The sequence below is a fragment of the Tachypleus tridentatus genome, chromosome 6 (assembly GCF_004210375.1).
Source record: "Tachypleus tridentatus isolate NWPU-2018 chromosome 6, ASM421037v1, whole genome shotgun sequence".
NCBI lineage: Eukaryota > Metazoa > Arthropoda > Merostomata > Xiphosura > Limulidae > Tachypleus > Tachypleus tridentatus.
In genome coordinates this window covers 107,704,760-107,717,426 of record NC_134830.1, presented here as the reverse complement: position 1 = coordinate 107,717,426, position 12,667 = coordinate 107,704,760, and the positions used below count along the sequence as shown (strand labels likewise).

At 33.8% G+C, this 12,667-nt stretch overlaps 1 pseudogene across 1 annotated transcript in view; it reads right to left on the bottom strand.

Annotated features, from left to right (window-relative positions):
• Positions 1–11,946, bottom strand: part of LOC143251683 (metabotropic glutamate receptor pseudogene) — a 31,734-nt pseudogene extending 19,788 nt beyond the window's left edge. The window contains exon 1 of the transcript XR_013028639.1: positions 11,742–11,946. The product of XR_013028639.1 is annotated as a metabotropic glutamate receptor pseudogene (transcript). The remainder of the gene's footprint in view (positions 1–11,741) is intronic.
• Between the last annotated feature and the right edge of the window lie 721 nt (positions 11,947–12,667).

The following is a 12,667-nucleotide window of genomic DNA, read 5'->3' as shown; positions in this document are numbered from 1 at the left end:
TTATTATTCGCTTTTTTATGGGTTATTTTCAGCCATTTCATTTACAGATTATTCGGCTTTTATTTGAAAAACATTGCTTAATGATATGTGTATTTGAGTGTGTACCGTGGCTCTTCTTGTTCGATTCGTACTGAATATCATATCCAGTTGTACATTTGCACATAAAACGAATCACCGTTCAATCAAACGAATTTTTTATTGTACTGCGAGTAAATACTCTAACAGAAAGTGTCCTTCTTCAAGACTTCTGCCACAGTGTTGTTTATGCGTACATAAGCATTTTTGAAAAAACGTTGATAATTAGAGCCTTTAATTCAAAAGCTTTAATCATTTAAAAGTGGTAATTTCATAAAGGCCCGGATATGGCCAGGTGGTTAAGGAACTCGACTCGTAATCTGAAGGTCGCCGGTTAGAATTCCTGTCATACCAAACATACTCGCCCTTTCGGCCGCGGGGGCGATAATGTGATGATCAATCCCACTATCCGTTGGTAAAAGAGTATCCAAAATGTTGGCGGTGGGTGGAGATGACAAGCTGCCTTCCCTCTAGTCTTGCACTACTAAATTATGTATGGCTAGCACAGATAGCTCTCGTGTAGCTTTGCACGAAATTCAAAATAACCACACAAACAAACAAGTGTATAGATTAATTAGCATCTGTTTTACGTTTTTACTTGCTTTTGTGTCAGTTCCAGTATTACCGTTTAAGGTTTATTAAAATATATGATATCATTCCTGATCTGTAGTTTGTGCCCTAACTTTATTTGTCTCAGAAATTCAAGTTATCGTACGTCGTGAATTTATATGTATGCATATTATATCTATCCTACATTTGTCAGTCAACTTAAGTTCAAGTTATGTTTACTTATCATAGCTTTGTATAGCGTTGTATAGCAGTCCACATGAAATGAGTACATCGAGAAACAATAGACATTCTGTTGCGTCAGTTTCTTGGCGAACACAAAATTAATCAACTGTTAATAAGAATGCTACGCGACTTTAAATTACGACACAGATAGATACGTTGTTCTGAGAAAAGTTTTTAGAACTTATATTTCAACATCACAAATGAAAGCTGTAATTCTTGCAATAGCTCTTGGTGAGTTTAATGTTTGTAATATCCTCAGTGTGGTTATCACGTTTTTTTTTTTCTCTCTCTCAGAATCTGTATAAATATAATAGCATTGTCTGTTGTGTGTCCGTCCATGTACATACCTCGCAGGGTGTGGATGGATCTTGAAGAGAATTGGTGTGGAGGTTCTTTAGGTCCACGCGGAAATAGATACAAAGTTTCAGTTTTGAGTTTTTTTTTTTTGTTTTTTTTTTGAGGGGAGTTGAGGGGCTTTTGCCTTTTTTTTACAATTACTTCGCCTACTGTTGATGGATCTTCACCAAATGTAGCATGAAAATTTGTTGGATCAACGCAGAGATACATGCGAATTTGCGTTTTCACGTGGTTAGCAGTTTTTACGGACTTTTTTTACAATTACATATGAAGGAAACAACAATGCCATTGGATAACCTTTCATTAATCGTGAATTTACATAATTTCCATCCAGGTAACGGGCACTCCAGCTAGTATTCAATATACAACTGGAAACTGAATTTTATAAAAGCATTTTGATACATATAACATTAGAATGCACAATTGTATATTATTGTGCAATTTTTACTTTTCGAGATCCTACTCTGAATATTGGTTAAAAAAGATCAAATTAAATTTATGATCGATACAGTTTTTGTATATATACAAATAATGCTAGTATTATAGTTGTTTGTTGTTTTTGTCTCTCTTTTTGTGGAGTGTTTTTGTGAAGATATCTTACTTTAGAAAAAAAAAAAAAGAGATGATACCAAAATTATTGTTAATGTTTTATTGTTGCAATCTAACTGATGTATTCTATGAATAGCAACAATTTCCTAGAAAAAGTAACATTGATTGTGACCTAGAAATTTAACCGCTGTGTGGTTTCTGTGGAGTTATGTTTCTGATCATATTGGTTAAATGAAGGTCTCACAGCATGCTCAATGTTGCTTTCTCTCTCTCAGTGAGAGCCTTATCCCAAAATTAGCAGCGTACAGTAATAGTGTGAAATATCTACTAAGTACTGAATTAGGAAGATCACCTGGCTAGGTGGTTAAGACACTCGACTCGTAATCCGAGGGTCGCGGGTTCGAATCTCCATCACACCAGGCATGCTCGCCCTTTCAGCCGTGGGGCGTTATAATATTACGTTCAATCCCACTATTCGCTGGTAAAAGAGTAGCCCAAAAGTTGGCGGTGGATAGTGATGACTTGTTGTCTTCCCTCTAGTCTTACACTACTAAATTAGGGATCGTTAGCGCAGATAGCCCTCGTGTAGCTTTGCGCGAAACTAAAAATCAACGGTATAGAAGATTACCTTACACTGAGTCTCATACACCTCGTTATCGAGTAGACCAGAATAGACCATGAAGCTCTTCGCCCAGATCAAGGATTATCTATTTTCAAATGTATGTTCTTCTGATGCTAATACTAATTTAGCCTTCCATGTAAGTAGAAAATCGAATCGTTGATTTCCCTTTTGTACTGTATTTTTCTCTTTATCCGGAGAATTTACTTCGTTGAATATATCGAATTTCTGTTAATTCACAATTCAACTCTATGAAATTAAGCTGAATAAATAACTTCCCAATAGCCATAGAATTATTTGTTATTATGTGATGCTCAAGTAAAAATAGAAATGAGATACCAAATTAAAAAAAAAAGACTAAACAAAGACGTATTTGGCAGCGCAACCAAAATAACTCATATGTGAAGAATACAAGGCATGTGGAAACTACAAGTTGAAAACCAACAGAAAACTAGATAATTCATTTTACCGGATGCGTGTGTGTAAAAATAGGTATTTATTATTTAAGCTAAAATATTTTTCATGCTTTTTACTTATTACGTGAAGGGTTAAACCATATTTGAGATTGCAGTCTTTTGTCGAAACATTGGCAATTCTAAATCGAGACTTGTGCATCCTGAATGTCAGGCCAACCTTAACCACATTTATTTCCTCATGAAATATATCATAAAGGTTTGTTTTGTTTTTGGAATTTCGCACAAAGCTACTCGAGGACTATCTATGCTAGCCGTTCCTAATTTAGCAGTGTAAGACTAGAGGGAAGGCAGCTAGTCATCACCACCCACCGCCAACTCTTGGGCTACTCTTGTACCAACGAATAATGGGATTGACCGTCACATTATAACGCCCCCACGGCTGAAAGAGCGAGCATGTGTGGGGCTGAAGAGAAACAACAGTTACTAAGCGCCCCTGGTTTGCCTTTTGGGTTTTCCCACGAAGGTTTTTAAAACCAAAATGACTACCATGATAAATTAGATTTAGACACACACAACCTAGGGTAAAGAGAAACAAGAGTTTCTGACCGCCCTGGGTTATTTTTCGCCCCCCTTCTGGGAACGAAATAATAATGTAACCCAAATACCTACCAAGAAGTACACAAATACACACACACTGACTTGAAGACGAAAGGGGGCAAGACTTTCGAGACGTCGTCATCTACACTTGTGTCTCCACAAAAGGCAGTTGCCGTCCATTTTACAAAGTTTCATCATGAATACTCTGCCTAAACAACCTATCAAAGAATAAATTGCAACAGTTATTTAGAGTCATGAATCAAGATTTTTCGAGGATTGTTATATAATGCTATTTGTAATCAGTTAGTGATATTTTCGGTTTTATTTTGTATTGAATTTTGTGAAAAGCTTCACGAGCGCTATCTGCGTTAGTTGTTCTTAAGTTAACAGCGATGGGCTAGAAGGATAACAACTAGTCAACACTACCCATCTCGAACTCTGAGGTTACTCTATTGCCAACGAATAGTGGAATTAACCATAACATTATAATGACTCCACGGCTGAAAAGGCAAGCATGTTTCATATCGAGTCCACTGAACATTAAGCTGCCAGGCCTAGTTAGTGATGTTTGTTTATTATACTGAATACACATAAACGCTGTTTGAGTTATTACTTTATAAGCTGAGATATTGTTGGCTTGAAAGGTGTATAAAGTTTGATTTTGAAATTAGTATTTTTACTATTTTCAACTCAACAATATTTTCGTGACACATAAACTAAATTGCCAAGTCAGAGACCCCAAGATTTAAAGACAGTGGTCCCTATCTTTCAGCTGATAACTAGAAAATGGGCAACCAGTCAACATGACTATACTCAACTAAATAATAGAACCGACTGTCACTTATTATTCGCCAAAATTTGGAGGTGCAGATAATGCCGAACAGCACATGCAGTTCGGCATGCTAACCATTAAACCACATTGACTCATGGGTAACTGTGGTATACTTATATACATATAAGTTTAATTTACTTAACATAAATAAAAATATTCACCTGAAATTATTTATTCTTTATTTGTAATAAAACATGTGAGCTGCAAAAATGAAAAATAAACATATTTCTGTTCACATCAGAGGTATTATTTTACGTTGATTCAAAACTTAATTTCCATTAAAAAACATCGATGAGGATATATAAGTAAAAAAAAATATATGTTTTCTGAGGTTCAGAGTGAATTTTCTCAAGTACCATATATAAAATTCAGGTGGAAACACGATATTCACCAGTACTCCAGTTTCATAATTTTGTCTTAATTTTTAAAATAAAAACTGAAAATAAACTTTTTGCTAAGGATCTTGACTTGTTGTTCTATAAAGTTCATCTAAAGAGTTAGTTTACAAAAAATATTTTCTTTTTTTAATTAGAACTAAAGTCTTTTTAATCTATCCATTAGATGGCTCTCACTAACGGCCGGGACTGAGAGAGGTTTGTGATTTTCAGTATGCTATTGAAAACGTAAGAACATAGATAAATATAAGAAAAGACCGATCGCGATAAAAAATTTTTTGGTTAACAGTGATTATTGAAAAGTCGTTTAAATCTAATTTACGAAGTATAATTATAGAACCGACATATTTTATTCTATTTCACAGCACTTTTTTCTCAATCTATTTTATAAACTTTAATTTAAAGGATAGTATAGAGAAGCCATTAAAATTTAGGGTTCGACAATGAGTTTGTTAGTTTTATATTAAAGCGTTTTTTTTTAATTCTATCATCAGATCTAAGTACAAAAAACGATAATCTGACAGTAATTAGTTAAGAGGTTGTACCTCTAAATTTACCAATTGGGCATATAAGTATGTGCTATATATACAAACCATGTGTTTTGTACCTGTTTTCAGATATATGGAAATTATTTGAAATTTTGGTGTATCCAATTTTTCATCAGTTTTGGCATAAACACGTGATTCAAAAAGTTGTCGAAGTTACTTTAATGTAATTGCTTCGTCTATAATGCAGACAATATCTATTCTGCAGAGGAGATATTACAGTAATCATGTACCTCCATACTGAAAGGTTTTTCGACTGTAATATCCTTTTTGGCTGAATAGATGATGTCTGAATGTTACAAACAGAGAATGCTGTGAGAGAATAAGAGTCATGAACAAATAAACTAAGTTTACCTGTGGAAACCAAGCATGCTTTCTTGTTTCAGCTTTAAGAGATAGAATGAAAGCTGTTAGACTATGTATAACTTTGTAACTAATCAGCTGTAGACACTGTATTTTCTGTTTGTTTCAATACTGTTATAACATTATTTATATTGTATTAGCAAATAACAAGTCGTTTTTCTATACACGATTAAATCTAACTTAAGTTTTCAAACACAGATTACTTCACAAGTTTTCTGGTCAACCTTATTGTTAGTAGTAGACGGATCTATCTGATAAGTGTCCAAAAATCGGTTCACCTGAGAATAATAACACATCTGTAATCCACCGCCTAATGAAATAATTCCATTAAGTATTTGTGATAACGCATGGCACACATTTTCTGCAAGCTATTATTATGCATGAAATGTTTCATCCTTATGCATTTCAATTTTATATTTAAATTGGTATCTAAAATAAAATGTTACAATTGAGTGCAAATATCTTTCATTTATTACAGTAAGAAAAAATACATTTTAAATTAAAGGAACGATAAATATTGTAATATTTAAAAGTGCTATTACATGCACACAGTCTTTCAGATTGGTGACATATTGCTCTCCCCAGTGGCAAAGCGGTATGTCTTTGGACTTAAACTACTATGAACCGGGTTTCGATACCCATGTGTAGCTTTATACTTAACAACAACAGCCGTTATATATTCTCTAGCCCATTCAATAAAATAGCTTGTTGATAAAAGTTTAATAATAAGACAGTAAAATAAATAGGCATGTCCAAATGTTAAAGTTAAGGTTTTGTAGTTTAGAAGCCAGACCACAAGAGCGCTCGCTCGAAACTTCTTTGGTGATTCACTGACTTTTTATTAGTTGAATGAAACGTCTGTTACAATAGCATCGTTATCTTACCGGAAAGTAACATTTAAACTGCATTTCTTCGTGCTTCACCATTTGGGGATTAAACACTTTGCAGCAAACTTAGACCGGAATTGAAGCGTAAGTTATTTGTATTGTTTTAGTGCTATCTGTGCTCCGATATCCGATGGGGAATCTAACCCCGGATTTTAGCATTGTAGTTACGTAAACTTACCGCTGACCCAGTTGTGTGTAACTCACATAAATAAATACCTTTTTACAAGTTCACTGAATTAACAAAGAGATTAAGTATAGAACCAAATACTTGACTTTATCCGTGCATTAATTCATTGTTCCTACGTGTAAAGCAAATTCGACTAAATGTTTTATAGTGTGATTCTGAATTTCAATACAAATAAAATTTATTCTCTTCGGCACAAGTAATTTTCCAATGTGTTGGAGTTGAGCGACTGAAAATAGGTTCTCTGAAGTTCGTAATAGTAAAGCTTTAATTTATTTGTAGTGTGCACAAAGTACATTCTGTCATTTTAATAGTTAAGCCTGATGAACTTCTTTATATAACATGTTTTTAGTTTATTTGATAAATTATTCATATTGTTTGTTTTGATTACCGTGTTCAGTGTGAGAGCAAATCCTTCCGATTACACTAGCATTAGAGTTGTAACATCACTTGAAATATTTAACTCAAAAGTAACAGTTTTAATTAATTATTGGATGCAGTTTTTATAAGTTTTTTATAATTACATATAAGGGAAGCAGTTTTTCATGTCTTTAGATAACCTTTCATTGATCATAAATTCACATAACCTTTGTCCAAGAGAATGTCCTCCAGCTGGTGTTAAAATACATTTCGATTTATACAATGAATTTATCATGTAGCAAGCTGGTATGTAAGAGCGAAATGCCGTAATGAAGGACCTTGTCCATCAAATTTATGTTTGTGCATCACTTTACAAACCAAACTTTTACAAACTTAAGATACTGTTGTAACTTTTATTTTCAATGCTTTAATTAACATGTTACCTAGAGGACAAGTTATGTTACCTTTGTTCTAGAACACTTAGTAAAAAAACTAAGGAAGATAGTGACCGAGGGATTTCGCGAAGTGTCAGTAAACAAGGTTACGTTGTAAGTACATGAATTTGTGAACATTGAATCAAAGATGTATCGAACCTAGTTTGGTTTATTGTAGCATTTAGTATTAGTAAAATATTTTGTTCAGTGTTAGTTATCGCGCATATTTACTTACTCCATCGAGTAGTCGTGAAATAGTGCCAGTAGATTTATATTTTACGATACCCATGGTTCCATTAAAGAAATATTTCCGTTTGAACGACATCTGTGACGTTACTTAAGCCCACAAGTTATAACGGTGTACAAGTGAAAACAACTTGCAGAAACCTTAAAGAAGAAATAAAATACACTCTCATCGTTATATAGCCCTCCGCGAGTACAGAGGTAAGCCTACGGATTTACAACGCTAAAATTAGGGGCTCGATTCCTCTTGGTGGGCTCAACAGATAGTTCGATGTGGCTTTGCTATAAGAAAACACACTTGTTATATAGACTGGACTTGGTCTTATAGTTAAAATGCACCAGCTCAACGAAAGAACAACGCTACAAAAGTCCTGAATTCCCATGGAAACCTTATGAACGCTTATGAAACTTGCACCAATGCAACTTGGGGTTGTGCCAAACCGTGCCCATCATACACAGTGGTTCTCTTGCTTATGACGATTTAGGCAACACTGCAAGTTCCCTGCAAAACATGATCCATGAATATGTTCTTTGTACAACAGCGTGTTAATACAGCGGAAATAATGCAGCACAGTAACATTAGGATACAGTCAAGTTGTCGCAAGAGGACTGCGTTTGCGAAGATTGGGGTTTTATTGAAACTTTGCAGAACACCAATATCCTTATTTTCAAATTTAGAATTAAATATTCCAACATAATGCTGTTCTACGTGGAAAATCTGACCTCAGAAATAATTACAAATTATATTTATCAGTATAATTTAATAATTTCTGACAAATAAGTTCAGCAAATACGCAAATGAGTTATAGGGTATTTCAACTCTGTAAACTAACAAACGTTTGACCACTAATTGCGTCCACGTATAAGTTAGTTGTGAGAAAGAGCGTTGAGCGTTAATGAACTGATTGCAGTAGATAACACATTTTCATATATTTTATATTTTTTTTCATAATAGTACAACCTTCGTCCATAGTGACATATGGAGGCCCGGTATGGCCAAGCGTGTTAAGGCGTTCGACTCGTAATCCGAGGGTCGCGGGTTCGAATCCCGGTAGCACCAAACATGCTCGCTATTTCAGCCGTGGAAGCGTTATGGTGTGACGGTCAATCCCACTATTCGTTGGTAAAAGAGTAGCCCAAGAGTTGGCGGTGGGTGGTGATGACTAGCTGCCTTTCCTCTAGTCTTACACTGGTAAATTAGGGACGGCTAGAGCAGATAGCCCTCGAGTAGCTTTGCGCGAAATTCAAAACAAACAAACAAACAATAGTGAAATATGCTGTTTGGTTCAATCGCGTGCTTACAATGAATATTCTTCGTGTGAACAACATTATTACTTTTTTTCATACTAAATCGCGAACGACGTCTTATTTTGTTTCTTTCCTCAAACAACGTTAGAGATTTATAATAATCGCAGTATATATAAATGAAAGCTTTAAATTTAGATGAAAGAGATAAACCATGTGTTTGAGAAATTATCGTAATAACAAATAACTTTTGGTCATGTATTTATTTTTAAGTTTTTAAAATATAATTAATGCTGTCTGGAGCTTTTACACATGATTATGGACAAGTAAAGCGACATGAACTTCAGAGGATATTTAAAGTTGTTTTATTTCCTCAATGTTTTAATTTTAAGCGTTTATCAGGAGCATACATTTTCTGTAACGAACGCTCCTACTTAAAGTATGACGTCAAACTTTGAGCAACTAAAACAACCTGAAAGATTCTATAGGATTCATGATCGTTTCATGTATTCCAAAGTATGTGTGTTTATTTTGTTTAGCTCAGATATGGTAAAAGGTTGTTGCTATATTAAACGCTTAACGTATTAATATTTTGAGAACAATATTTGGAGTTAATTTTATCAAATGAAGTTGACTGATAAAAGTAGGTAGACAACAGAGCACATGGTAATCGAGTTGAATAATATATTTGTTCTACTTACATCCAAATCATTGAACCACAATGTATTGTCATTACAATATATGTGACCAATGCATAAGTTAACACTTGTAATGGTAACAATACTTCTGGTTGTTCATGATAGCTAAAGCCTTATAGGTAGATAATTCAATTGACAATGTAAATCAGTGCTACCGTCGTTATTGCTGGGTATTAGGACATTTTGATGAATTTGTTGAATTCGTTTACATTCTCTCATGCCTGAAAACATAAAGGAATATGATAATTTTCTTTACTTAATATGCATTTTTGTTTTTTGAGACAGTTTATTACTCATGGTACAGTCTGTAATTTCACCCTTTACTTTTTCTAATACAGTTACTTAAGGAGTATTTACAATGCCCACGTGTTCTTATTTAATATAACATTTTTATTTAATAAAAAACTTATTATAGTATAGTTCAGTATTTACATTATTTCATTAATCCTACTCGCAAAAAAATTATATCATTATATCAATATTATGACGCCATAAATAAAATCTATACACTAAGAAGGCAAATATAAAGTAGAATGTTGACCAATTATTCGTTTTATACATTACAGGAAAGAGAGTTTAAAATTTTCAGCTTATTATTATTAAAGCAGACTGTTGTTTAATTACATTCTATTGCAAAGTTTATTTATGCTGCAGGCTTCAAACTCATATGTCTATGATCAAAACTAACATATTTCATACCCTCAACCTAAATATTTTCTTATTTTTACCGTGACAAATGCTGTAAAATAAAAACATAAAAACTATCCTTTGTGCAAAGTTTGTACTTTCATAATAAAATTAAAATATTCACAACAAAAAGTATTAAAATCAACTGTATTTTAATGGTTTGGAATGTATTCAAGTACAAAGAGAATTCTACAGTATTTATTATGATTGTATTGACAATATGATCCAACAGTTACACCCATTGCATTTTTATTTTGAAGACATCATGATGTGAATAACATATAGTTTAACACATCTGGAGTTTCTAAACGGAGTACAAATATATGTTTGTGTGTTTTTATTTGATTGTAGCATGCCGCATCAACAAGCTCCAAGTGCCAGTTTGTTGCAGAACATTCGAAAGATGCCACCCAACGTTGTACTCGTGATGCAGAATTTGCCACAAAAGATCATACAGTTACGACAGAGATGTTTTTACTATATCCCCCAATGCATATTTGCTTTATGGAATTTTGAACAAAGCTACACGAGAGTATCTGCACTACATGTGTTCCTAATTTTTAAAGTAATAGACTAGATGGAAGGCAGCTTATCAAACCACCGAACGTCAACTCTTGAACTAATCTTTTTAAACCGAATAGTGTGATTTGAATATCGCTTTTTAATAGTCCCTTTGCTGTAAACAACGGAGCGTGATTTGTGTGTGTTAACAATACATAAACCACGGAACTTTGGTTCCACAGACCGGCACACTAACCAGTTAGCTGAACTTGGCTCTAGCTTATGAATGTTTTAATTAACTTAAAAACCAAAATAAAGGTTTATCAAGAAAATTCGAGCTTCAACTCTATGGGTTGGACGTATTCTAATAAATAGAGTACCCAGATTTTGGGGTTGTGGGCGCACTATAAGAGTGGCAGTCAAATCCTACTAGTTGGACAAGAATAGATCAAGAACTGGCATTAGAATGGTGTTGATTAGCCAGCTTTCTGTCAGCTTAAAATTTGGAATGGCACTGTATAAATTGCTTTCATGTAGCTTTGTGCAAAAACATGAAACAAAGAAACTTCATCTATTCACTGGTTCAGCCTCAAGATACAAGGAGATCTTGCTCTAAGACGAATCATTTGTGCTCTTTGGCCTTTTTCAATCTGTAACAAGTATTATATATGGCAGGTGAAAACTAGAATTTATTGCCATTTGTAGTTTATTGAGATGTAACAAACAAGTATACCGTAATTTTTCAGGAATCCGTCAGTTAGCTTATACGTGACATTGCTTGCTAAACTGATAGTTAAAAATTCTTTCAGTATCAAAATTAATATTTTACCTTGCTACAACAAGCACAGTGTAAGTGAACATTCTGAAGTTCTAAATATAATTAAGATTATCAGAAAATTTCTAAGATTTTCAGTCGTGATTTAAAGTGTTGAATATTAATGAATTATATTCAGAAACATTACCTATGGTTGTTGCTGGTCACCAGGCACTGTACAGTCCTTCTCTTGGTTAACCTTTGACAACTAGGTTATAAACTTGGTCCGAATGCCGACTGATGTGCACCACGTTTACTCTAAACGCCGTTCTTCAGTCTTCTCTTCATGGCTCTCGACTTCCGAAGTATACTCTAACGCGAAATCGATTGTTTTGTCACGAAAGAGGGCGCGTTTTGGTCACACCTATTTCATGCGCAGATATCTTTAAAAGAAATGCGTTAGAAACTCCTAAATGTATCGTATTTGTTACATATCCTGTCTGTGTATAATTCGCTACCTAGCTATCATATCAAACAATTAGACCAATAACAAACAGTTTTCCTCACATAGACGAAACAAATAAAGCTAGGTTACAACCTATATTGCAAAAATGGTGAACTGAAATGTTGTTTTACCTTCAGTAGACACTTCCCTTACTAAGGCTTATTTTGTCATTATCACAATATTATTTGTACTCTGCTTAATGTATATGCTCTGTATGCCTGCTTAGGCTTAGATTTTTCAAATAATAGAATTGTGCAAGGTACACAGATCCAACAGTGCTATTCTCTCTTCCAAATGTTAAAATTCATACTAGAGATGAGATATATTTATAAATTAATATGATTATTTATCTGCCTTATAGTAACTATACTGAGTGAAAACATTACGATGTTTAAAATAACATATTAACTAGCTAAGATAATTTTTGAAGAGCTTCGCTCTTTTGTACTTTAAGCGAGAGGTTCATAAGTAAGTTATGTTTAATATAGGTTCGGATCCTCAACATATACATGTCTATTTACACTTAAAGTTTAAATTAGACACCCATACAGTTTTGACATGGAGATTCTGATATCTAACCCATACATGTGTAGTTAAATGCATATATCTGCATGCATTTAAGTAAACGA